Source organism: Lissotriton helveticus, chromosome 1_2, assembly GCF_964261635.1.
Source record: "Lissotriton helveticus chromosome 1_2, aLisHel1.1, whole genome shotgun sequence".
NCBI classification, from domain to species: Eukaryota; Metazoa; Chordata; class Amphibia; order Caudata; family Salamandridae; genus Lissotriton; species Lissotriton helveticus.
The window spans coordinates 262,164,566-262,191,665 of NC_136058.1; positions in this window are offsets into that span (position 1 = coordinate 262,164,566).

Here is a 27,100-nt window from a genome sequence, read left to right on the forward strand (position 1 = left end):
GAAAAAAGCTGTTGGCTGAGTTGGAGGCAGACAATATGCCTACCAAACGAGTATCAGGAAAGAGATATTTTGTGAAGAAGATTTTATTTTGCCGAAGATGAAACAAGAAAAAGGAGGTAAACACTTGTTTCTTTATTCTGATTAATCTAGCTCAACCAGGGATGCTGATGTAGTTTACTTTCTTTGCCCCGCTGGGCTCCTGCCCTTAGGTACATGCATATCCAGATATCATGTGGACAGCAGATCCTCCAGCCGCATAGGTCTTCTTCGAGATCATACATAACAGTTGAGTTTAACCAACCACAACTGGGGCTGTTTCCCCCTTAGATATCAATTTTAGATGTGAAATCTCCCAGTATATACATACTCTTTCTGTGCAACGTTGCATTTACTATGTTGGGAAGCGGTGTATGTGCATGATGTGGCAGTGAGTGCAATAGTGTGAATGAAATGCTAATTGTAGAAGACTTCATGTTTCCCAAAAAAGTATGCCTAACATACTCTATTGTGTGTTAGACATCTTTTGGTGTGATTTACGCTGTCTTTTTACTTCTGACCTCCTGTTTTTGACTGTGTACTGCATTTTGTTTTTGCTGGTTTTAGGACTCCGGGTACTTAACCATGGCTGGACAGTGCTAAAGTGCAAATGCTCCTTGTGTAATTTGTGTTAGTGACTGGTTTATCCATGATTGCCATATTTGATTTACTAGTAAGCCCCTAAAAGTGCACCAGGTGCGCACAGTGCCTGTAAATCAAATTCTACCAGTGGGCCTGCATCACTGATAGTGCCACCCATATGAGTAGACCTTCACACGTCTCAAACCTGCCACTGCAGTTTCCGTGAGTGCAGTTTTAAACTGCTATTTTGACCTGGCAACCCACTTACCAGGTCTAGACCTTTCCTTTTATTACATGTAAGGTACCCCTAAGGTAGGCCCAAAGCAGCCCCGTGGGCAGGGTGCAGTGTATTTAAAAGGTGGGATATGTACCGGTGTGTTTTTGTCCTGATAGTCCTTGCACCAGTGAAAAACAAAATTAGCAGTATTTCACTATCTCTCCAATAGGGTAAAATTGAGATTGCCTTGAAATAATTTTTAGGTGTAATTTCCTATTGAGAGCAGATAGAGATGTGGAGTTTGAGGTCTCTGAACAATTTAATAGTAGATCTTTTGGTGAAGTTGTTTTTTTGTGTTTGAAAATGCCACTTTTATCAAGTGGGCGTTTTCAGCTTATCTATTCTGTGCCTCTGCCTGGCTGTAGAATCCACGTCTGGCTTAAGATGACAGTTGGGCTCTTCTGTATTCATTCTAGACAGTCACACAAAGGGAGCTGAGGTGTGCCTGGCATATCCTGATTGGGGCATCACCCGGCTGATGAGCCTTCCTGAGCTAGAGTGGTGGGAGGAGTTGTCACCCACACCTGAATAGGGCAGTGGCTGTTCTCACACAAAGCTGTCTCCACTCCTCTGTAGTGTGTCTAGAGCCAAGTCAAGGAAAGGCAGGGTCCTGTGCACTACAAAGACTTTCCTTTGAAGTTTGCCTACTTCAAAGGCAGAAAGGTTTATAAGTATTGGACCTCTGACACTCAAATCAGTACACTTCTGGACAAAAAGACATTCTGCCAGGACGAAGAGCTGGACGCTGTAGAATGAACTGCTACTCTGCCTCTTGCTTTTTTGTGCTGGCTTGCTGCTTCAATCCTGGGAGTGAAAGGACTGGACTTTGCTTTCTGTATCCTGCTTCAAATGGTCTCCAAGGACTTGTGTGTGCTTGGCTCCTGTTAAGAAGTCTCAGGCCCATCAAAGAATTCACCTACCAGTGCTGAGAGTCCTGACTTGCCAAGTAGTGCCAAATCCAGCTTCTGGTACCCTGGAAGTAGATTCTGGTGAACTGAAGGAAAAAATCCATGCATTGACTCCTAATTTCTAACTGTGTGCATTATACATAACTACAGCAGTACGATGAACTGCTTGTAATCAGGGTTTGCAATTGGTTCAAAGTATGTGGTTAGCGCCATGACTAGTGTCGCATATGTGGGTGGAGTGACTTTTGTGATGGTGCGGGACAGTTTTATAAATGTCTGCCCCTGCAAGATGCAGTAGTAGGGCCCTTTTGTGTTCATCTTCCATAGCTGTGGTAGAAAAGCAGAGATTGAAACTTTTCATTCAGATCTTCCACTTGGGTGCTTGCATTGAGGACACTGCTTCAATGACGAATGGTTCTATAGCCGGAATGTCTGCCATGACCATTGCCTATCATTCGTAGGGTGCCAGTGAGGCCACCAACACTTTGGGGTGTGTGCCTGGGTGAGCTTGCTCCTCTACTGGTTAGGTGTCTGGCATCTACAACAACTCTTGCCTATCTGCACTGCATGGTGCTGATCACACCCCATTCACCAGCCTCTGCGCTTCAGAGTCTTACCGGGTGTATGAAGTTGTTCTGCCCGCATGGGCGTGTCTGACATGGGGGAAGCCAGCACAGCTGCAACACATGGATTGATCTGTGACAAGCTCACCGGCTTTGCATAGGTACATGGGCAGATCTGCTGTAGAGGGGGTATAGCCCATCCTTGTCGCCAACTCTGAAATTATGGCTGCCAGTAGTGCTACACACAGCAGTACAAGAAGAGCTTGACTCTTAGGGGCAGATTTACGAAGATTTCACACAGCAAAGCTGCTGCACTGCACTGCATGAAAAGGAGATGGCATAATTGCTCCACATTTACAAAGATATGTTGCATTTATACTTACCTTAGTTTCTGAGGATTTTGGTAGGTAACTATTTATTTTATAATATGCTTTTAGCAATCATTTCTAAGTAATATACTCTTTTGTTATTTATGAAAACGTTGACTTTAAATTTTAGCATATTGTACATTATTTAGGTTTGTTTGCTAAATATAGAGGCAATTTGGGTAACCGATTGTTCCGTTCTTAGTTGTTGGTAGCTTTGCTCTTTTTGTAATGTATATATAAAAGGAAAGGTTCTTCATTATGTGTCACTGCTCAACGTTCAAGTATTTGTATGTAGTGGTATCTTATATGGGCAGGAGGAGTATTGTTATTGGTTTTTTAGTTTGTGCAATTAAACATTTTAATTGTGGGAATAGGTTGTAATTGGCGTGTGATATGTTTGGAGACTTTAGGCAGTATATATTTTAGGATTATAGTTGTGGGGTCTTGTGAGATAGTATTTGCCTGTCTTATATCCTGCAATACATCCCTTACTTCTATTTCTGCCACTTTTTGGGTGAAGTTGTGTTCTCCTACATTAATTACAGTATCATATGTTGTAGTGGGAGTAACATAGCATGCATTAGAATAAAATTTGGGACATTTCCAATTCACATTTGCTGCTGATGCACTTTCTTGGCTTTAGGTTTAACCCATGTGACCTAGTAATTGCTTTCCTTTCTAGGATGTTGTGTATTTGGCTTTCTCTGTCATTGCATCTGAAAGTAGTGTAAAAGTATAAATACATACAATTTCTTTTATAGTTTATAAATTTGTAATTTACATATAAAATCAGACAACTACTTTGATTTTTTGTACATACATGTATGTTCTTTTTAGATGTTTCAATCTGTTTAGCAGCTATTCCGTTGGGTTTGTTGTGATATGGAGCTGGCGCTTTTTTCTGTTGGAAGAGAAAAAAACTCTCAGTTTATTTTTGGATGTTTATTTGTTGGTAGTTTGTAGAGGTTGACATTGTTAGGTTTATTTTTCCTCGCTATTGCTGTGAGGTAGGTGTTTTTTTCTGGCAGCCGATCACTTTTCAAAGTTGTATTGTTTTCTTTTAGGAAAAGTGCATGTAAAGAGATAGAAGTTGGAGAGTGTTTCGTTAATTATTTGCTATTTTACAATGTCAAGTTTATTTAAAATTAACTTTAGTTTAAATATACGTTTTACTTACTTGGTTAGGTATTTTTCGCGATGTATATATATCTTCTTTAAGGGTATTGTCAGAGAATCTGGCAGAGTTTTCTCGTCTCACAGTGTTTGTCCTTTTTCGAGTATTTAGTTGATAAAATTAGTGTGCTTTTTACACTGTTGATTTATTAGTTTCTGTGATCCTATTGGTTATGGTTATTTATTGTTTGATATTATTGGTTAGATTACTTTTTGTTAGAATTTTTTTTATCAGTTATGCCCTTCTATGTGTAACGCTATTTTAGGCTTTATTTATGATGTTTGATAGATAGTTTTGAACATAGTTGTATATGTTTGTGTGTATATATATATATATAGATATCACTCCAACCGGTTGTAGTGCATCGAAACATCCAAAGCACTTTCGCCAGTGCGCAGACACGGAATAATGTTCCAAAGCCAGTCTTCAGATAATTTTCGTTTTTATTAAATCATAAAGCGCAGGGGTGCGTAGCAGGGAATGACGAACAGACACGTTTCGGGCGTGACCGCCCTTGCTCACTGTTAGCGGTAAGATGGACTCACTTTCATTTAAATAATGCAGAGTTGATTTGGAAAAAGCGCGCCCAAATGCACATAGTAAACATTATGGAAGGACCATTTACAATTCTAATGTGTAGAAATGAGATCAAAATGTGGCGGCCATCTTTGCTTAGTCAAAACATACTTGCGAATGAACAGATATTGTATGTAAATATCCATGAAAGTAACCACTGTCTTTGACAATACATACAGAAAGTTAATTATAATGAAAAGTGGACATTATTCGTACGTTCACCTTACAAATACATTGATTGGCCCTTATCTGTACAAATACAAAAAGGTCGAAGATATAGTGTGCCTAATTTCTAAAAGACACAAATAAGCGGAAACTTCATGACCAAACAAAGGTTTTCAAAACCAAAATATCTATTCTATTCATTCTTCGTCATGATCAAACAAAGGTTTTCGAGGCCAAATTATCTATTCAATTCATTCCTCATCATGAATGAGCACAAATGCTCAAATGTCCTTAACACTGTTTCTATAGTTTTTCCAAAAATTCAAACTAATTGATCTCAGAAATAGTTGTCCATCAGATTAAAAATAAGCAAATGACAAATCATTAATGGTGAAGGAGTGACAAAGTGTCAGCGATCAGTCTCGTTTTGACAATTTATATAATGTGCGGTTAAATCCAAATAAACAAAAAATGTGACAGGATAAAATAACTTGCAACCTAAGAAATTAATCTTTATGGCTGGTTTCGTGATATTGAAGAATTCATTATCTAGGGTGTTAAATCACAACCTATTTGCTTACTAGCTTCAAAGAGGGGTACATAATCAAATCACATTACTTATTAAATGTTACTGCATCAGGGTTTGGTAACCTGATACCACATATCACAGATGATGGCATTTGGCACATTTACAGAAAATTACTTAAGTCTTCTCCCATATTCAGACCTCCAGGGGTTTTGCTGTTGAGTCTAATGATGTACATTGACTCAAGTTGCCTCAGTGTTTTTTCATAGTCTCCACCTTTTTGGGATGTTTTAACAGCATCTATTACAAAGTAATTGAGTTGAGACAGGTTCCTATTGTGAAATTGGTCAAAATGTCGTGCTATATATATATATATATATATATATATATATATATATATATATATATATATATATATATTGTTCCAAGAAGCGCTTCGTAAAAACTGCTGTTGGCCCCGTGGGAGGTGGCGTACACCCTGGCCGAGCATGCCGGTCATCAATCAGCAACAACTCCAAGTAAGTACGCTCTAAGCCCCACAGAAATCGCCAAGCAATCCAAGTTCAAGGGTGTTTATTCACCTACAAGATGTTTCGGCTTCTAAGGAAGCCTTGTTCACGTAAGTGAGTGCCAAAGAAAGCCATACTGATAAATCTGTGAGGCAAGCAAAAAAATGTAAACACAAACAAAGCGTCCTGTTTCGACACTGACATGGCAGCCATGTTGAAAACTGCAGCACAGTGAAGGAATGTAATATATATACATATAACACAAACCACTGTTCACTAATAAATGACTGTAGCGGTTGAACGATGTTTAAATTCATATGGTTATATCCCGTGTAGCTGTCCGAGGCAAATTGTCACCATGTTAGACAAAATACAAGTAAAGTGCAATATATAAATGATATAACAAAGCTGTTCACCATCAGTAAACTGAACATGATACACTCGTCATAATTCAAATTCTGACACTTGTGCGGGATCATGAGACAATTAAACAAAATAGTCATATGCGCGCATCACATCCAAAAAATATGCGGGATCATGAGACATGTAAACAAAATAGATATGTACGTGAAACACATCCATAATGTTTACACCTGCTGGACGATGTGATAAAAATGTATACAGGACATTGTCTAAGCGAAATGCGGTACCGTATGTGAGAAATCAAGAGACACTTGTGGTACTGGAAACCATCCTGTACTTTGCGGTGATGTCTGTACCTGAAACTGGGGAACATGCAGTTTGTGAATATAGAACAGTTGCTATGTGAAATACGTGGCAAGACAGTTGCTGCACTATTGTCCAAGGATACCAAAAGATAAAAGGTTTAAAGGTTCAGAAAGGTTTAAAACCCAGTGCTAGGGGCAAGACCAAAACAGTAACTACGTAAAATACGTTGGTGCTGGCCCTCATGTGGTAGGACCATGCCCTATGGAAAAGTCTGGTTCCATATCAACTAATATCAAAGTCCTATTTGACACCAGTTCCACAGAAAACAGTAGGGTACCAAACAGCTGAAAATATATATATATGTCTACTGTCTCACAGTCAGTGGTATTCGTCACAAATGCCCATCAGTAAAAGGCGTGCTCGGTGGTAAGATGGTGTCGAAGTGGCGAAGAGGGTAGGATGCCCGTGAAGTGCGTGAGGTGATTGGGCCCCTCATTTTTCTCCTGTGGGAAAACATATAATGAGACAGCATTAGTTATATTTAAAAACAATTCATAAAAATAAAAATGTTCTTATGAACTAAGCTAATAGGAAGAAGATATAGGGTTTGCGAACAGAACTGATTAATCTGAGAGAAACCACCTTCTCAAACAAAGTCTGAAATATGAACATTTCCAAGAGGGTTCCTTACTCTTCTCTCAAGTGTATGGCACGTTCCTCATCCTGGTTAAGGCCCCCGGGTCCTTTGACTGAAAATCAACAATGTACATAGACTCCTTTTGCCTCAATTTCAACACCCAAGTCTAATAATCTGTTCAGGATGAAAAATTGAGTGAGGTGTCGGAAAAATGTTTGCCTCTAAAATGTCTTGCCACATGATATTTTTTGATTGTTGGGAGTAATGGCCCAACTTAACAGGAGGCAAGCACACACAAGTCATTGGAGACCATTTGAAGCAGGATACAGAAAGCAAATTCCAGTTCTTTCACTCCCAGGACAGAAGCAGCAAGCCAGCACAACAAAGCATTTTTTCGCTTGCCTCACAGCTTTATCAGTATGGCTTTCTTTGGCACTCACTTACGTGAACAAGGCTTCCTTTGAAGCCGGAACATGTTCTAGGTGAATAAACATCCTTGAACTTGGATTGTTTGGTGTGTTCTGTGCGGCTGAGAGCGTACTTACTTGGAGTTGTTGCTGATATATAATATATATATATATATATATATATATATATATATATATATATATATATATATATATATATATATATATATATTCCAAAAAGTTCGAAAAACCCAGGCAAGCCAAGGAAAAACGAAAGTTGAATAGAACCACCAACTCCGTGCTGATCTTTCAGTGCCTTTATTCGTGCATAATCATAAGCCCACAAGTTGCCATGACACGTTTCGCCTCAGCCGAGGCTTGATCACATGTCATGTCAAGGAGATAGAAAACGGCATTTATAGTGCAGGCAACCAATAGCAAACTGGCATAATTTAAAAATACGAAAATTAACAGACAGTCGTTTAGTAATATAGGACATAGTGTCCTTATATACTGGGAAAAACATATTGTGTCTAAAAATATATATTAACATGAAGGGGAAAAGGAATATAAAAACTCCATATGGCTCCAATATTCAGGTACCATCATCATAAAGTGCAAAGTGTCATTTCTGTTATTTAAAAACAACAATTAATATATTTACACCTAAAAAATATTTCCCAACTACATGCCAATTCCTGACAATCCTATTGTAGCCTATGTGATTCCCAAAAGTGCCTGTTAGATATCCGGTTTCCAATGATACCCCAATGGGTTATTCAAAAGTTGTATACCAGCCTACCAATCTCATTATGGTTACTCTCTACAGAAATGCCTCCCTATGGGGAAATATACAGTACAAAATTTAAAGTGCAAGTGATAAAAAATTACATAATGTAAAAAAATATTAAAACCTATTGTCACAAGCTGCCAAATCTGTTCCATCAGGCCTCTAAGGCATCATTTTTATTTTTTATTGTTAATTTTTTGATTTTATTTTATTTTATTTAATTAGTTGCTTCTATCACTCATGAACATTTCAGATGGTTAGAGGCAAGTATGAAGGTCCTCACTGATGTTAAGTCCCCCAGGCTGCTTACTGTTGAACTCTAGCATGTAGCGCGTTTCCAGAAGACGGAGTTCTCCGTCTCTGTCTCCTCCCCTTCTCAAGGGTAAGATAGAGTCTATCAGATAATACTGAAGCAAGCTTGGGTCACTTTTGTGGCAGCTTTCGAAATGTCTCGCGACTGGGTACGTTTGATCTTTTCCTGAGATAGCCCGCAAATGCTGCAGGATGCGTTTATGGGCGGGAAGTCGAGTACTTCCCACATACTGCAGTCCACAAGGGCACTGCAGTACGTATACCACAAATTCAGTTTTGCACCCTAGTTGCTTACTGATCACAATGGGTCTATCCTGGAATGGGCTACTATAGTGGGTTTTGTTGATGCCATGTTTACATGCCTTGCATGTTTGGCATTTCTTAAAACCCGTAATGCGATCCCACCATTTTTTGGGGGTGTCCATGTTGTTACTGACTAACGCATTAGCCATTGAGGGAGATTTTCGGAAAGTTAAATCAGGCCTACCCTTAACCAGGCTGCCAATAATTGGGTCCCCCTGCACTAAGTTCCAGTTTTTAGTGAAAATCTTACGGATATCTGCATGTTGTTGACTGTAGGTCACTATTGCCCTGCATTGCACTTGTTCCTCTACCTTATCAGTCATCATAGATTTTTGGGAAGACTCTAGTGCTTGATCTCGTGTTAGTTTGGCAGTTTTTGTTATAGCATCCTCAATCATTTTGTTACTGTAACCCCTCGCCAGGAATCTCTTCTTACATAGATCTTGGGCAAGTGCGCACTCAGCCTCAGTACTGCAAATGCGCTTCAACCGCAACATCTCCCCATAGGGGATGCTGCGGATGAGGTGGCGGGGGTGATGACTGGATGCATGTAATAGCGTGTTACCTGCAGTACTTTTTCTGTGTAATCTGGTCTCTATACAGTTTTCATTAATATACACTTCTACATCCAGAAAGTTGACAGTACTCTTGCTGATATTCGAAGTGAGCTGCAGATTCATATCATTAACATTCAGATGTTCAATAAAGTTCATGGCGCTCTCTTCAGAGCCTCTCCAAACAAAAAAGAGATCGTCTATATATCGTAGATACAGTATTACATGTTGTTCCACAATCTCCCTGCGTTGACCCATGAGGACCCGCTCCTCCCACAGCCCCATGTGTAAACACGCGAAGCTGGGGGAGAAGCAGGACCCCATAGCAACACCCCTTAGTTGTTGGTATGCCAGACCATTGAATGTAAAGAAATTCTGTTCTAAACAAATTCGTAGCATCCCCATAATCATTTTGTTGTGATGTACATTATGTAGGGGGCGTTTGTTCAGATAGAATTCTGCAGCTTTTAGTCCATCAATGTGTCTAATGGATGTGTATAGAGAACAAATGTCCAGAGTAATGAGTAAGAAATCCTCACTCGAACTTAATTTAGACAATTTGCATAAAAAATCCGTAGTGTCCCTCACATATGAGTCTAGTTCTTTTACCCACTCCTGAAGAAAATAGTCAATGTACCTCGAGATATTTTCGGTTGAGCTGTCAATCGCCGATATGATCGGCCTGCCAGGTGGAGATAAAGCATTCTTATGAACCTTCGGCAGAAGGTAAAATGTGGGTATAACTGGAAAATCCTTTTTCAGGAACTTAAATTCATCCTGCGAAATCAGGCCACTGCTGCGCCAGGCCATGAGTTTGGAGTTTTGATCTTTCCAAGCTTCCTTGATGACAGAGATGTTAATCTTGCGGTAACATGCGGTATCCCCCAGCTGTTTTTCGGCCTCTTTGATGTATAGGTCCCGCTCCCAGAGGACAATGTTGCCCCCCTTGTCCGCCTGTTTAACTATCACCTTTTCATTTGATTTCAGTTTTTTAATCAAATTGTTTTAGTTTTGATTTTGTCTCGCAATGGCCTGGCTGCTCTTGTTAGTGGCAACATAAAGTTTTTTTAGGTCTTCCACAATTAAATCCTGATATAAATCCAGGTTGTCATATATTATATATACATATGTATTTCATAAAAGAACAGGAGGTTCCGGATATTTGTGATGTGGGTGAATGTGCGTTGACAGACGATGATTGGCAACAAGCTGTGATTGATGATGAAGGGTATGAAGAGTTGAAGCGCCTCATAAATGGAGGTTGGAATCAGGATGAAAAAGAAAGTGAAAGAATTAAACCATATAGTGTGGTCATGGATGAGTTGAGTATTTGTGGTTTTAAGGTATTATGATGTAATCATACTGTTTTCTCAGGTAATTTGAGGCCAAGATTGATCAATATGGCACATGAATGACATCTGGGCAGAAGTCTAACTAAAAGGAGACTGAGGCAGTTTTTGTGGTGGCCGGGAATGGAAAAAGTGGTGGAAGATAATGTGAGAGACTGCAGTGCTTGGGGTAATAGCAATGAGAGCAAGATAACTAGGGAACCACATTTGAGCTGTAGGGAATTCCCTGCGAAACTGGATCGCCGACCCAGGAAGTGCAGCCTGACTCGCGCCTATGAAAAACAGGGTTTGTCCGCCGGACCACACCCACAGGTGATCGGCGCTCCCCTGCCTTCACGCGACCCCAGGACACCTCCTGACCGGAGCCTTACCGGAGCCGACCAGAACGACCTCTCCCTGATCGCGGCTGTTGCTGGGACATCCGACACAGAGAGGGGAAATCCGCCACCGCGTAGACTCACCTATGCTGCTTGAGTCTTGCAGTTCGCTACCTCCGCGCCTGTCTTCAAAATGGCGGATCGCAAGGACTCCTCCTGACCGGAGCCTCACCAGAACCGCCTGACCGACCTCTCCTCGACCGCATCTGCTTCAAGGGACGTCAGCCATCAAGAACAAAGAGAGATACCACTGCACAGACCGCACAGACAGACACGTGGCAGAGCTGCTGGACTCTCACAGGTCGCACACCGCCACGCCTGCCTCCAAAATGGCAGGTCGAGAGGACTCTCCGGACCGAAGACTCTAGTCTTGAAGACCTGCTGGACCCCATTACATAGTGAAAAAACAACACTGGGTGTGGGCTCCCCACAGTAAGGCCAAGCCTCAATATCACTAAACAACTAAACAAAAATCAAATACTGCAACAATTATTTAGAAAGGGAAACAAAGTCACTACGCACTAAGAATTAAACTGAGCGCGAGAGAGGACAGTTTTGTCAGAATAAATCACATTTATTTTATAACAAAGTTTGTAGTTATTCGTTGGTTCAAAGTTCACCATGAAATTCAAAACAATAATAATACGGACAATACAAAATACAGTTTTCATAAATATGACATCATCACATCAGCAATACAAATTTCAAAAGAGGACCACATTCATACGTAATTGATCAATATTCTCATTCGAAACTCACTCTTTCACACATACCAGGCACACACAAAACGATATTTACAATCTGAAATGTCACAAATTGAATTAATACAACAACAAAACACCAGAGACACTCTTTCAATATAATTTGGATGGTTGGTACAGTCGTAGAAAGCTATTTCAAGAATAGCGGTCTTAAGGTGAAGAATAACGGTCAAAGCTATTTCAAGAATAGCGGTCTTAAGGTGAAGAATAACTGTCCTCTCTCGCGCTCAGTTTAATTCTTAGTGCATAGTGACTTTGTTTCCCTTTCTAAATAATTGTTGCAGTATTGGCTTTTTGTTTAATATGGTGGACCAAAAGGACTGCCCGATCCGAGGATTCCAGTTATAATGACCCACAGGAATCCGCGGCACAGACACTGGTGAGCCGCGCCGGCATCAAGCCCTGGCAACCTGACTCCTGCTCTCCCCCCACCAAGCAGCACTCTCTGCGAAGTAAAGCCTCAAACCCCCACGCCTGTCCTCAAAATGGCGGACTATAAGTACTCTTCGTCCCGAGGACACCAGATACAATGACCTACAGGACTCCGTGGCACAGGCTTAGGTGAGTCGCGCCGGCCTGAAACCCAGATGACCTGACTCCTGCCCTCTAACGCCACATAAGCTAAACACGGAAGATAAACCTCAAATCCCCTGCCTGACCCGCAAATGGCGACCAAGCAGGGTCGACCCGAACATAGATAGTCCCGGGCTTCACCTCTCCACAGGGGACATCCTGAAAACAGCCAAGGTGAGCCACCCCTCCCTCTAAACCCAGATGACTGCTCATTCCTCGGCATGTGCCCTGAGCCCCCCGTGCCCAGACTCGGAATCCTCCCCTAACTCCAATGCGGCGGCCCCATGAAGACAACGCGCCCAGTAGTGTCCGGCCACACTCCCTCCAATTAAACTGCTCCCCCACCTGCCATCACGCGCGACCTCCCGCCCCCCCATGAACGACGACCTCAACTCGAAAACAGGAACATGGTCACCCCTTGGTGCTCATAGGGGATCTGTATATAAATTGAACAGCTTCTGCTACCACCTCGAAAACCAACCCAGCACACATAGCTACACATAGCAACACAACCGATCAGCAGGCACCCTTCCGCTCATATTTCCGTCACGATGGCTCATGACTCGCCTTCCCCTCCCTCACAAGTCCTACCTACCCATCTGAAACCCCACAGCCGGAACTCTTTCACCATCATCTTCTCTCCCCCTCCTCTCCACAAAAATGAGACGCATTTTCAAACAGAAACTTATCCGCCAGCACAAAGAAACCCTAATCACAGACATCTACCACTCAGCCTCCAATGGTCCGACTAAGATGGACCTTATATTCCACACAGAGAGACCATAAGACTGGATCTCTATGATCAGATCGCAACTGTATATCGCCAAAACCACATCCACTTCCCACAGTTGCAAACTAACCTCTATACTCCCTATCGGCTCGGTCGGAAGAGGGTACACATCCGTGGCCATCCACACAAACGGCACGGTCCTCATTCAGGCTAATAATGAGAACCTTGAAGCTTTCGAATCCCTATTTCCCGCATTAAGATCAGCCCGCCCCATTCCCTACCCCGCCCACATCCACAGCTAACAGAGAAGCCTATGTTCCTCTCTTCCCCGATGCTGCTACGACCCGCTACGCTCCTCTTCTCCCCGCCGCATCCGCACGCTTATAGCCAACGAGCCACAACAGGAAACTCTTACCACACCTTCAATTCCCCCTTCCAATAACCACACTCCCCCCACCTTCCATATCCCGCAGCCCCTTACAGAAAACACTACCTCGCCCCCCTATGGGATCCCTCCCCAGCAAATTCTTAGGTGCGACACGCTGCCAGGGACACCCTTCCCCTCGAGCTTCATCCCAGCTCTCAGACACCCAAAGCCTTCCCCTCCCCTTACTCCGACCTCTCCCTCAACCCCAAAAAAGGATAACCTGACTTGCTCCACCATCAAGAGACCTCAATCCCTCAACCTGAACCACAACACGCATGGCACTACCCTAGATGCCCCCAACTCCTCCCTTGACTCTGTATCACAGCGTCTCGCTGCACTTGAAAGCCAAATAGACATAATCTCCCTAGGTTTAACGGAAATCATTTCCAACCTAGGTATAGCCCGCAGACCCCCGAAATCCCCTTCTTGGAATCTCCACACTTTCAACGCAAACAGCCCCCCTGAGCCCTCAGAAACCCCTAGTACCCAGCTTCACGGTCCCCCCCATAGGGTCTTGGGACCATGTTCACATAAGACCTCAAAAAACAGAGTCCCCTCCCCTAGGACCAAGATCCATACTCTATCAGATACAAAACACCTAACCTCAAGGCCCTTCAGAACAGAAGCACCTATGTCAGACAGTGAAGCAACCTTACTAGCCGCTGCATACGACACTCCCGCCTTAGACTCTCCTAAATCCAAAATCCAAGTGATCACAGGTCACCGTAAAGTCCTTCCCTGCACCAAAACACTGAGACATCCTGTCCTCACTGCCATACCTAGGGCGACCAAAGATAGAACTGCCAGCAATCAGGAGCTTTTCACCAATTGCTTACTAATCAACTGCAGATCGGCCTCACTACACGTAACAGAACTAGCTGAGGCTATCCTCACTCATGACATTGACATTGCGTTCCTCACAGAAACCTGACTAAATAAGTTATCACCTCCCTGCCTAGACATGCTGGTACCACCTGGCTCCTCTCTCATCACCAAAGACAGGATGGATCAGCGAGGAGGGGGGGTTGCTATCATCCAAAAGGACAGTTTGGACATCTCGGAAACCTCCTCTTTTGATTACGAGTCATTTGAATGTCTATCCGCCATCATCAAGACCAAAGACAATGATTCCCTACTGTGTCACCTGCTCTATCACCCACCAGGCAGAAACAACGCATTTGGAGAACAACTAGCGGACCTGATAGCACAAGGCGCACTTGGTGATTCCAATAACCTAATTCTTGGTGATCTGAATCTACGATGGAATGAAACACACAATCCTCTAATCCAATCGTTATCCAGCCTCCTCTATGATAACAACCTTAAACAATTCTGTACCGAGGAGACTCATTACAAAGGAGCCACATTGGATGCCATCATTTCGCAAAAGAACTCAATCACGGTCAAACACATACTTCCGGTCGACTGGTCAGACCACCACATGATCCTATTTTATATCAATCACCCCACTATCCCCCATCAACCTCCTCAAGACCCCCCAAATGGATGAGAAACCTCTCCAAGTACCCCTGGATGTCCTGGAAGCTCAGATAAGCTCACTTCTCCCGGACAACAAAGCCCACTTCTCCACCTATGACCTCACTGACTGGTACAATTCTGAGCTTATGTCCATACTCGACAAACTAGCTCCACTAAAGCTCAAAAGAAGCAGAGCCATTTCATCCAGAACATGGTTCAACGCTGACCTCATCACAGAAAGGAGAAACTTAAGAGCCAAAGAAAGAAAGTGGAGAAACAACCCGACCGCCATCCTTCGTGATCAACTGAAAGCAGCCCATAGGAAGTACAACAACCACATCAAAAACAAGAAATCCAGCTTCTTCCGCGAGGCACTGGACAAGGCCAAAAACAGACCAAAGGAGCTCTACAGCATCATCAGACAACAAACCTCCAAGCCACTGTCCTCATCTGTACAGGCGTCCAAAGAACTATGCGACAACTTCGCCCACTTCTTCAATGACAAGATCGCAAGAATCGAACAATCATTAGACATCAACGAATCACACCCCGAGAAGAGCAGCACGGCTGTACCTCATGCTCTCTCTCCTGGCTCTTCTCTCACCCCCTGGCTAATCAAGAAAATGAAACACGCTTTTGCACCTATATGGAGCAAAATCATAAATAGCTCCTTAAAAAATGGAGTGGTCCCGGACTGCCTTAAAATGGGGCAAGTCACCCCCTGCTGAAAAAACCCGGTCTCGACTTGACAGTTCTGAACAATTTCAGACCTATTTCTAACCTCCCCTTGCTCTCTAAAACACTTGAACGCTGCGTACTTCATCAACTGACACAGCACCTGGACAATATCAACCTCCTGGACCCCCACCAGTCTGGCTTTAGAAAAGTCTGCAGCACAGAAACCGTGATGCTGAACATCATAGATGCTATCCATGGATCACTAGACGCAGACAAATGCTGCCTCCTCATTCTCCTTGACCTCTCGGAAGCATTTGATACGGTAGACCACAAACTCCTCATCAAGGCTCTTCAAGAAAGAGCTGGTCTTGGCGAGGTGGTTCTCAAGTGGTTCTCCTCCTTTATACACAATCGCACACAAAAAATAAAAATCAAGAACTTCACCTCCGAAACCCAGCAAGTCAACAAAGGCGTCCCCCAAGGATCGGTGCTATCTCCACAGCTTTTTAACATCTATATGGAACCGCTCTCCAAGCTACTCAGAAAAGCCAACATCCGCTTCCCCCTCTACGCGGATGATACACAGACCTATCTGGAAACTTCCTCTCTCAATAACATCCATAGACTAAATGATGTCCTGAAAGATGTTCAAGGATGGCTGACAAACAATCACCTGAAACTAAATCCAGACAAGACCGAGACACTCCTTATCTCGAACAAGGAGGACAACCCTCTAATCACTGATTGGCTAAAGGCAATGGATGCGCTCAAAGGGAATCTTACTCTAGCAGACTCTGTTAAATCTCTTGGTGTCACCTTGGACCCTAAACTAAACATGACGAAACACATTAAGAACTCGGCCAAAAGTGCATTCTTTAACCTCAGACTTCTGAACAAAATCAAACCCTACATTCCTAACAAGGATCTCAAACTGGCCACTCAATCTCTGGTACTGTCAAGACTGGACTATGGGAACGCAATCCTAACAGGTATTCCTAAATCGCACTTGGCACCGATCAAAACAACATTACATGCGGCAGCCAGAATGATCACCGGCATCAAAAAATCTGATCACAACTCCCCGGCACTCAAAGAACTCAAGTGGCTCCCAGTAGAAATGCAAAGTAACTTCAGAACGGCCTGCTTAACCCACAAAGCCCTCCATACTGGTAAACCCGATTACTTGGCAAAAAAACTCAAAAAAGCAGGCCAAAGCAAGGAATTTGAGAAGCTCTAACTCCCTCCTGATCATCCTACCTAAAACTAGAAAGAAAAGAACAGCGGACTGCTCTTTCACGGGAAACGCCCCCAAAATTTGGAATTCCACCCCCCCGCACATCAGAATCACACCGTCCTTTGTGGAATTCAAAAGTCAACTCAAATCCCTGTTCCTCATCCGTTCCCTTGGTTGTGGATAACACGGAACAGACAGCAACCCGAGAACTATGCACCTGCATTGAAACCAAAGAAGTTCTGCAGTAAAGTTATGCAGCTCTTACTCTGACACTCGTTGACCGCTAACACCTTCACATGTCATGCTTCTGTTGTTTATATGCTATTGTCATACTGTAAAGCGCTCTGCTACCTTTGGGTCTTGACAGCGCTATAGAAAACTTCTTAAATAAAAAATAAAAAAATAAAATGTAATGTGGAATGTAGGAGTGGGGAGAATTCTGGTAGCTGACAGTTAGATTAGCTGTTAGCTGGCTGGAGGTTGCAGTACTTTCCCTGAATAAAGAAGACTGAATTTACATCTGTTTAAGTGTAAATTACTTACTAATATATATATAAATATATAGATATATATACACTTATATGTATATATACATATATATCTATTCATTTTTTAATATTTAATTTGTTGTAAAAATGTTTGTTGTTAATGGAAATATTTTTTGGGGGTTATACTGTTATGAATTTAGTTACATATTTTATTGGAGTAAATATTTTGGTGATATATATTTATTTTTAATTTAAACATGAGTATACAAAGTTTTATGTTCATTTCAAATAATTATTTTACATAAAAAGTAGTTTTCTTATATTTATTAATGATAATGTATTTTGGTGATATTATTGTATTTGATAATGTGAGAATCAATATTTTTTACATATATGTTTATTTGAAGGTGATGATATTTGTTTCTGATATTTTTGTTTTCAATAGAAGTTCAAATCGATATTTTTAACAACGATATTTGTGTTCTTGATATTTGTGGTTTTATAAGTTGAGGATAGGAAGGTGATAATTATGTTAACAATATTTATTTTCCAATATTTTTGTGTTTTGATATTGTATGCATCAATGTTATGTCTGTGCTCCAACAGTTATTAAGCTAAGAAAATGAACTATTGGAAGAGAATTAGGAATTATCAAACTCCACCTCAAATATACATTGCTAAACCTATTTCTATTGGTCCCATCTTCATTATGTCAACCCCTCCTGTAGGATTCTAAGTCCTGGAGCCCCTGTGGAAAAAAGTTCCTTTTACAAAAACTTTGTTTCATGTGTTCCTAAATGATATCACCCTGCTTTCTCCTCTGATGTTGTCATGTAGATTATTGCAGAGTTTGCAGGCCAGCAGAGGAAAACAGTGATCTCCTGCCATTGCTTCTTTACCTGAGGCTCTGTTAGATAGTGTTTGCTGCTCGATCAGAGTCATCACAGAGGCTGAGGGTTTAAGTCACCCTCTCAGGTAGTCAGAGGCAATTTGTGGATCAGTCAGGGATTTAAATCTGACTCTGATTAATGTATTTATTTGCTTGTTTATTTGTTAATTAGTTTGTGTAGTGCAGACTGTCATATTGGTTTTTACACCATTGGTGATCCCTCAAAACCCAAGATCTCTTGAGCCGACAAGAAGAGACATGCATCCATGTGTCGGGAGCCTGCTTCGTACTCTGGTCTGCAGCAACATCGACACTACTTACGGTGCCATGTAGAGTCCAGGCTACACCTGGAACAAAACTCCACAATGTCATTTCCATTTGCAGAATGGTATTCTGCCTTTCCCTGCAAAAATAGGAGGTAAGAGATACAGCTATGTTTTTGACACTGGTTACAAGTGAATGTAATGCTTGACTTTTATCACCAGCTTACACTTGACTGCAAAACTGAAAGTGAAAGGGATCACTGAGCACACAAGTGCTATATGGGATCATCAAGGAACGTGCAGTAAAGAAACTTTCCACCAATTTTAGTACTAAATCCTAAACAAGGCCATGGGAGATTTTTACTAAGATTTTACACTTGACACAGTGTGTCATAAAGTGTATCAAAGAATTGCATTGATTTAGTTACCATTATAAAACCTGCGGCGAAAAGCAAAATTGTGTAGTACCGCACATGCGCACGTGAAACCCGTGGTGCAAAACCTTCCATGAGTCTGCTGGTCAGATTTTGCCCTCAAAAAATGAATAAAAGATGTATTAACGTTTGGAAGTCAAACGACTCTTGAAGAAAATGTTGGTGTCCATTAGTAAGTTGATCTGGTCATTTCCTGAAAAAGTTTGTGAAAATGGTTAACAACACATCACAGACTCTCTACAGACACCAGTGACTCTCTCGTGAAAGGTACAGTTCTCGTTTGTTTACAAGTAGTTACAGTCCGCAGAATGGATACCATTCACACAAACACTTATGAGAAAGCAGCCAGGGTATGAGGTGTTTAGCAAGAATCCACTTTTTTTCGAAACTGGAGCAAGGTGGCTATCCCTGCATACTCTTGGATTCTTGGACGACAAATTCCGCGAACATACCTATTCTTCGTCAAAATTAACTATCAACATAGTCTCATCCCTTTTTGTCCTGAAGAAGTCCTTTGGACGAAACGCGTTGGCTACGTTTTGTATGAAGAAAAAGAATAAAATAATTTTTAAGCCCTACTGAACGGATTCTTCAAATCTTTATTTGATTATTATTGTTTGCTGTGGGGAGTGCTGAACCATTGTGCTTTATTGTTTAGCGAGAATGGTTACGTGCAAGACGCTTATAATACCCTCGTCTCTCTCTCAAAGCGCTATAAATAACCATAGTTTATTTTGCCTTTCTAAATGGTAAGTAATTGATCATCCACTGAAAGATTAAAATCTGGGCTGATGCTGATGGTATTGTAATGCATGACCTATACAGGTGATGCATTGATGCCTTCAGTGAAAGCTTAACTTACCGAGCCGTCAAGGAGTACTTCATGCCGAGTTGTAATTTGTTACCAGTAGCTCTATAAGGACCAACTTATGCAGTGGGATTCACTAAATAATGTGGCAAAAAAAGCTAATTATGCATTCTCTGGAATAGTTTTTCACCCGCCCTTACTCAAGTGTCCGTGCTTGATGAGGTACCTGCACGCTGCACTGCGCTCTGCGCTCTAATTGCCGCGCTGTAACTTTTTAACCTACCTATTTGCTATTTGAGTTTTTATCAGTTACTTTCTCCCCTGCTTTTAACTGGGACTCATCTTCTCCCATTACTCGCACTTTAATCGGCATTCACCGCTGTTTAGCGGGTCCGGTTCCTGGGGTGGGGAACTTTTCGGCGCCATCTTAGAGTGGTGTGGACTGTCAGTGGGCGTCACTTGCGAGCGGTCTAGCGCTCCGGATGATCAGAGGGACGCTTATTTAAAGCTTCCCTCAACGCGCAGCGGAATCGCGCAGCAGGCTCGCCCTCGCTGCGCCTGAGTCACGCCAGAGTCCTGCCCGTCTGCGCCCGTCAGCGCTAAGGAAGCGCGGGTCGCGGCAGGACTCTATGCAGTAGTCTTCTCACCATGATCAGGTATCAAAGGAAGGATCTGCTGGCTATTCGGGGCTGGATTACTACCTGCGATCTTTCGCCTGTGGACCCGGTATGTGGCCCTTATCGTTGCATTTGTGGTGGCTGGGCATTAAACACTCCGTCCCTTATTCGAACGTTGGAGTCGCCATCTCTGCATAAAAGAACGGTAGGATAGCGTGACCTGAACATCTGGAATCTGAATGTCAGATCACTGGTAAAGCACCATCAGGAGATATATGATCTCCTTAAAGATTAATCTCCTGACGTGCTTTTCATGACCGAAACCTGGTTGCAGGACTCGGACTCCTCCATACTTAACTTGGCCTTCCCCCCAGATTATTCTATCTTCACTTTTAATCGTGCTACTAGGGGGGGAGGAATTGCAATGGCCATTAAGCTGTGCTATCCCTGCGAGTGGAAGGCCTTAAAACTCCCAGGATGTGAAAGTGCTCTTTTTAAGATTTCGTTCAGCCATCACTTTACTTTCTCTGGCTTATTAACATATCGCCCTCCGGGGTGCGATTCCGCTTTTAGGGCAGCGCTCCCGGATCTAATTAGCACGGAGGCACTAGGCTGTGCTAATTTCAATGTTCTCGGAGACCTTAATCTTCATTTTGACTGCCTGTCCTCGCCCCCCATTAGGAGTATTCTGGCCGATTTAGAGGCCTTGCAGCTCTCCCAGTTGGTCGTCTCCCCCACTCATAGAGATGGCCACATCCTTGACCCTTTTTTCACTAACTTAGAGGGAGTCAGGGTACTCTTTTCCACCCAGATGGTCTGGACAGACCATATGCTGGTGAAAATGTCATGCCCCATATCTGAACCTTCTTTTATATCCCAGGACAGATTAGTTTTGAGACGACATTGGAACAAATTGAAACTGGAAGATTTTTACCGTTTGTTGGAGGAGGCACCACTGGGCCCTTTCACTGATGTTGACCGCGGATATGATTCTTTCTGTGAGTGGATCTTCCGGGTCTTGGATTCTTTGATCCCCCGGGTATGGTCAAAGTGCCGTTTGAAAGAGCCCAGCCCTTGGTACGATAGCGCCTTAGCGTCTCTGAAAAGAGCCTGTAGACAGGCTGAGAGGCTTTGGAGGAAATCGTTTGATCCCGAATTGAAGGCCTGCTATCTTGCTAAAATTAAAATCTATCATAGGGCGGTGTGTAGAACACGAGCAGCCTTTTATGCCCAAGAGTTTCAGAACAGCTTGAATCCCTCGAAACTCATTTTTAAGGTGTTAAAGGATCTCATGGCTAAGAGGACAACAGCGGCAGAAATATGTTCGGACTCCCATTGCGAGGGTCTGGCCTCCTTTTTTCTCGAGAAAGTTCAAGCCATCTATCGAACCTTTTCGATAGGATCTCCAAATCTTAATACAGAGCGGGCAGGCTGCATCTCGGGAAGTAGTGAGTCTCTTACTACCCTGCCCTCCCTATCTGTGGAGGCCTTCGATTCCCTGAGCCTTACAATTAAGTCTGGATCTCCTGTTGATCCGCTGAAACCGACTCAGTTTAAGAATATGTCGCCGTTATGCCGCACTCCGGTGCTCTCTTTGATCAATTTATCACTTTCCTCTGGTGTAGTTCCCATTAGGTGGAAACAGGCTGTAGTTACGCCTATTCTGAAGAAGGCTACCCTTGACCCCCTTAAACCTGAGAACTACCGCCCTATTTTCTTGCTCCCTTGGGCTACGAAAGTTGTTGAGGCCCATGTAAATGGCATTCTTGCTGACCATCTCACTAGGGCTAACATTCTTGACCCTACCCAGAATGGGTTCCGTGCGGGCCACAGCACGGAGACGGCCCTACTTTCTATGGTCGAACATCTGCGTTCTGTGCTTGATGCGGGTCGGACGGCGGCACTATTGTTATTAGATCTCAGTGCCGTGTTCGACACGGTCTCGCACAGGATTTTGCTTCAGCGACTTGAGGAAGTGGGCGTCACGGGCACTGCCCTATGTTGGTTTCGATCTTTTCTTACAGAAAGGTCATTCCAGGTTGCGATTCCACCCGGTAAATCCAAATCCTATCCACTGGACCTGGGGGTCCCACAGGGCTCATCGTTGAGTCCCACTCTTTTTAATCTTTACGTGAGGCCGCTGGCTGCGGTCGTCAAGCAATGGGGCTTGACGATGGTGTCATACGCAGATGACACGCAGCTGGCGGTCATGTTGAGTGGGGACTCAGACGTGGAGGCTCCCAGGTTCCGTGATGGTTTACGGGCAGTGGCCATCTGGATGAATTCCAACTGTCTCCAGTTAAACACCAAGAAGACAGAGGTTATGGTGGTCGGCAAGCAGGTGGGGTTGTGGGGTGACAAGTGGTGGCCTCCTGAATTAGGTGTGACCCCCTCTCCAGCATCGGAGATAAAAAATCTTGGGGTCTGGCTTGACCCTACCCTCAGTTTTATTTGTCACACCAAGAAGTTGGCGGCCTCTTGCTATGGCACTATCAGAGGACTTAGACCTATCCTTAAATGTTTAGATGCCTCCAACAGACAACGGCTGGTTCAAGCATCAGTGTTGTCCCGGCTGGACTAAGCCAGCTCGCTTTTAGCTCGGATTAATTAGTCAGAACTTACCCGGCTGCAGCGAGTTCAAAATGCTGCAGCCAGAGTGGTGATAGGTCTGCCTAGGCGGTGCTCGGTCTCTAAATCCTTGCACTCTCTCCACTGGCTCCCTGTAAATCAGAGGATTAAATTCAAGGTTCTTTGCCTTGCGTTTAAAATCCTCAAGGGTACTTCGCCCCAAATTTTGGAGAATCTGCTTACTCCGTATGTACCCCCGCGAACCCTCAGATCTTTGCGTCAGAATCTGGCGGTGGTCTCGTGCTTCAGGCTGAGTAGAGCTGGGGGCCGCTCTTTTCGAGTGCTAGCGGCGAATTGGTGGAATTCTCTTCCTCCTCATATCCGGGGTATGGATGACCTGCTTCAGTTTAGACGCGCCATTAAGACCTTCCTATTTGTCTAGCCCTTATGCTGTTCCTGTGGCCCGTTTGTTTTTCTTCCGGTGTTATGTTGTGTTTTCTTGTCAAAGCGCCAGGACACCCCTTTGCTGGGGCAGCTGTGCGCGGTATAAGTAAAAATAACATAACATAACATAACATAACATTAGAGCCCATCAGCCCATCAACTATATGAAATTTCTGCTTACATTTGGCCTCAACAAGACAGAGACAGTGAATTAAGGGCCTAAACTGGAGCTTTGCGTTTTCACAAGGCAGGGCCATTAGTACCTTGGGGCTTCTCGGATGAAGTCCTCAAAGCCTCGATTTAACACCACAGTGTGTCATGGCAAGGCTCTGCTTATGGCTACCTTAAACGATAATAAATGTGTTCTGTCCATGCTGGATATGTCAATAAATGTGAGTTCTAAAGGTAACAACCAGGGAGCATGTGGTAATGAAGAAGGATGCTTCGTAGTCCATGTAAGAATTAAGTAGGTTTATTTAGGATATGTTGTTATGATGTAAAGTAGAGCCCCACCAGGAGCAGCCTTCCTACTGCTCAGCCCATACTCCAACTGATACTCCCCATCCAGGCATCCTCACATTCCATTACATCACCATGCACACCAACATTCTACAGCACATTCACACTGGCTGAGCAGCAGGTATAACACATCTCCTTCTTTTTATACAAATGACTAGAAAGAATAACATTACAAATAGTGCATGCAAAGGATGACAATAGAACTATAACATGCAACACAAAGACATCAGAACAAATGCAAGCAAATATTCATGGTAGCATTGTACCATCCAGGCATCCTCACATTCCATTACATCAACATGCACACCAACATTCCACAGCACATTCACACTGGCTGAGCAGCAGGTATAACAGAGCAGTGTCCTTCTTTAAAAAAAACAAAAGTTGTTCTGGGTATACATATAGATAAACCTTAAATGGCTAAAGGTACAATACACCCAAGCATTGTTAACGACAAGGGCCCGTATTATTGATAGGGCGCACTTTCCTTGTTTGCGCCACAGCCCGCCTTCAATCAGGTGTGCCGTGCATAAACAGGGTAAGTGTGCCCTATTTTGCTGAACGTGCTGCCCTTAGGGTAGCCGTGAACTTGTGCTGACCTGGGGGCAGCACATTCAAGTGAAAAACAGAGCGGTTTTGAAGCAGCTGCTCTGTGTTTAACTGTGCCAGCGGCAACACGTCTGCACTTTTAAGTGGGGGTTAGAGATCGCCTTGCAGGTGGGTACACTGATTGACTGCACCTGCCTGAAAGGGGATGTCCCCCTTCCAGAGGGCTGCCATCAGGGGATGCACTGATATTGAGCCACCTTTTAGGTGGTGCTCTGTCAGTGCGCCTCCTGACAACTTCTTTGCCTCTGCGCCAGGGTCTATAATACGACGTGGGCGCAGAGGCAAAGGGATTCATGGGGCCACGTGCTATATGTGCGCCAGCGCTATCTGTATTACAGAAAGGGCCGCACAAGCAACTACGACCCTTTCTGTAATACCAAAGTGCCGAGGGCAGTGCAAAGTGGGCGTTAACACCTGTTGTGCTCCTGGGGGTCCTTCTGTATTACGGCCCCAGTTATTTATGTTTAATCTATGTAACATTTGGCATATTTTGGCTTGCAATCAACTAATGCGAATGTGTTATGCTAAAGGTATAACATGATCTGACCTATACACATGCATTTAAGATTCTCTTGCTAATGACCAAGGTGAATAAAAATCAGCATATAACAAACCAAAAAACAAGGCTGATCGATTTAGCTGCTGAAGTAAATACAGACAGTGAAATCAAAAGAATGAAAAGGTTCCTTGAAAAAGGTATTCTCATTCCTTTTCAGGCTAGTAAAACACACAACCCTGCAGGATACTGAGATTTGTAGTTAATCCTGTTTATTAACATTCACCTGCATAACTTTTTACACTTTACTTACATCTCCGTTTGCCATGTTTGTTAAAACGACCACTTTACAACATGAACATGAGAGGTACATCAGGCTTGAACCCCTGTAAACAGGCAATATGTGACACCTGTGGGTGTGAAAAACTGGGTTATTAGTTGAGAGGGGTGGGAGCCCCACTCAAATAATAAACACAATTCATGCCAGGTTGAACCACAAAAGTCGCTAAATTAACCTGCGGTGAACCATCTGGTAGCTTGGCACATAACAGTCAGGCTTAACTTAGAGGCAATATGTAAACCCGGGGGCAGATTTACAATAACTGGCGCATCCCTGCATATCAGCAGGGATGCGCCAGTTATTGTGCGTCACGGCTCCGCCACCATGGATGCGCCGCATTTATAATGCGGCGCACCATGGGGCAAAAAACGGACAGATGCGTGACGCATCTGTGCCGTAAAGGCGGCACATTGCTGGAGCTCCTGCAAGGCTCTGGGGTGCCCTATCTTTAAAATGCTGTGTCAATCCTTATGCCTGCTTCAAGGCTTAGGGATTTGACGCAGCATGGGCTAAAAAATGACTGAGTGAAATCTTGTAGATTGCGCAGGAACGCCTACTTCTGGTGCAGGGCTTTACAACGTGACGCATCTCTCAGATGCGTCACGTTGTAAATACCCCGCAGCCTGGCGCTGGTTTAGCGCCGCTGCTGCGTCACAAAAGTGATGCAACAGCGGCATAAAAGAGGCGCAAGCGGCTTGTAAATCTGCCCCTCTGTATGCAGCACACAAACATCCAATGAGTAAAACCGGATGTATGGTTTTAAAAATGTTTTATATGAAAATAGTACCAAAAAGTAGGGGTGGGCAGAATTTTTAATTTTGCCGGCAGAATTGGAGTAATTAAGTAATTCCGTGTTGCTCGTGTAATGCAGAATTACTAATTAATTCCGCTGTTCCGCTGGTGGAATTAAATCACTGTAATGGTACTTAAACCGGGCTGAGAGTTAGCAGTCCTCTATTTTCAAAACACACTGCAGGTTAAACTTTAATCTGCAGTGATTTTTAAGAATAGAGAGACTGAACCTCTTCCAGCCCTGTTTAATACCACTGGAGGGCACATACCCTTTGGTGCCATTATGTAAGGGCACCAAGGGGTTTGCATTGGAGTGGATACCTCTTGGTGCCCTTACATACTTATGTAAGGACACTGAGGTGTATGCACTTCACTGAAGTGCACTACATACCCCTCAGCGCCTTCACATACTTATGTGTTCTTCAGATGATGTTTTCTACTTGAAGACAGGCATCTCACTCTCCCACCCAGGCACATCAGTGAGTGAATTATTTCTGATAGCTCAGGCCAGCCATGCCCCAAAATACTGCTTCATTATTTCCATGAGGAATCTCTACATTTGGCCTCCTTTACAAGTTTGCGGTCAACACCAATGGGTAGTTTGGTACGTGAAATTACCCAATCAATGGGTATCGGTAATTGTGGGATGCAGATATGCCTTTACAAGAGGGACCCCGAATGTTCCTTGAAGCCCTTGATTACAGTAAATGGTGAGAACGGCACGAAATATTGTTTTCCATGAAAATAAAAAATAATTCAAGCAAGAAATGTCTCTTGGCTAGTCATTTTCTGCTTGAATGAGTCTACCACAAGCAACAATTGCGTATTGCTATATTTCATGAATTATTTTAATGTCACAAGCATAATTC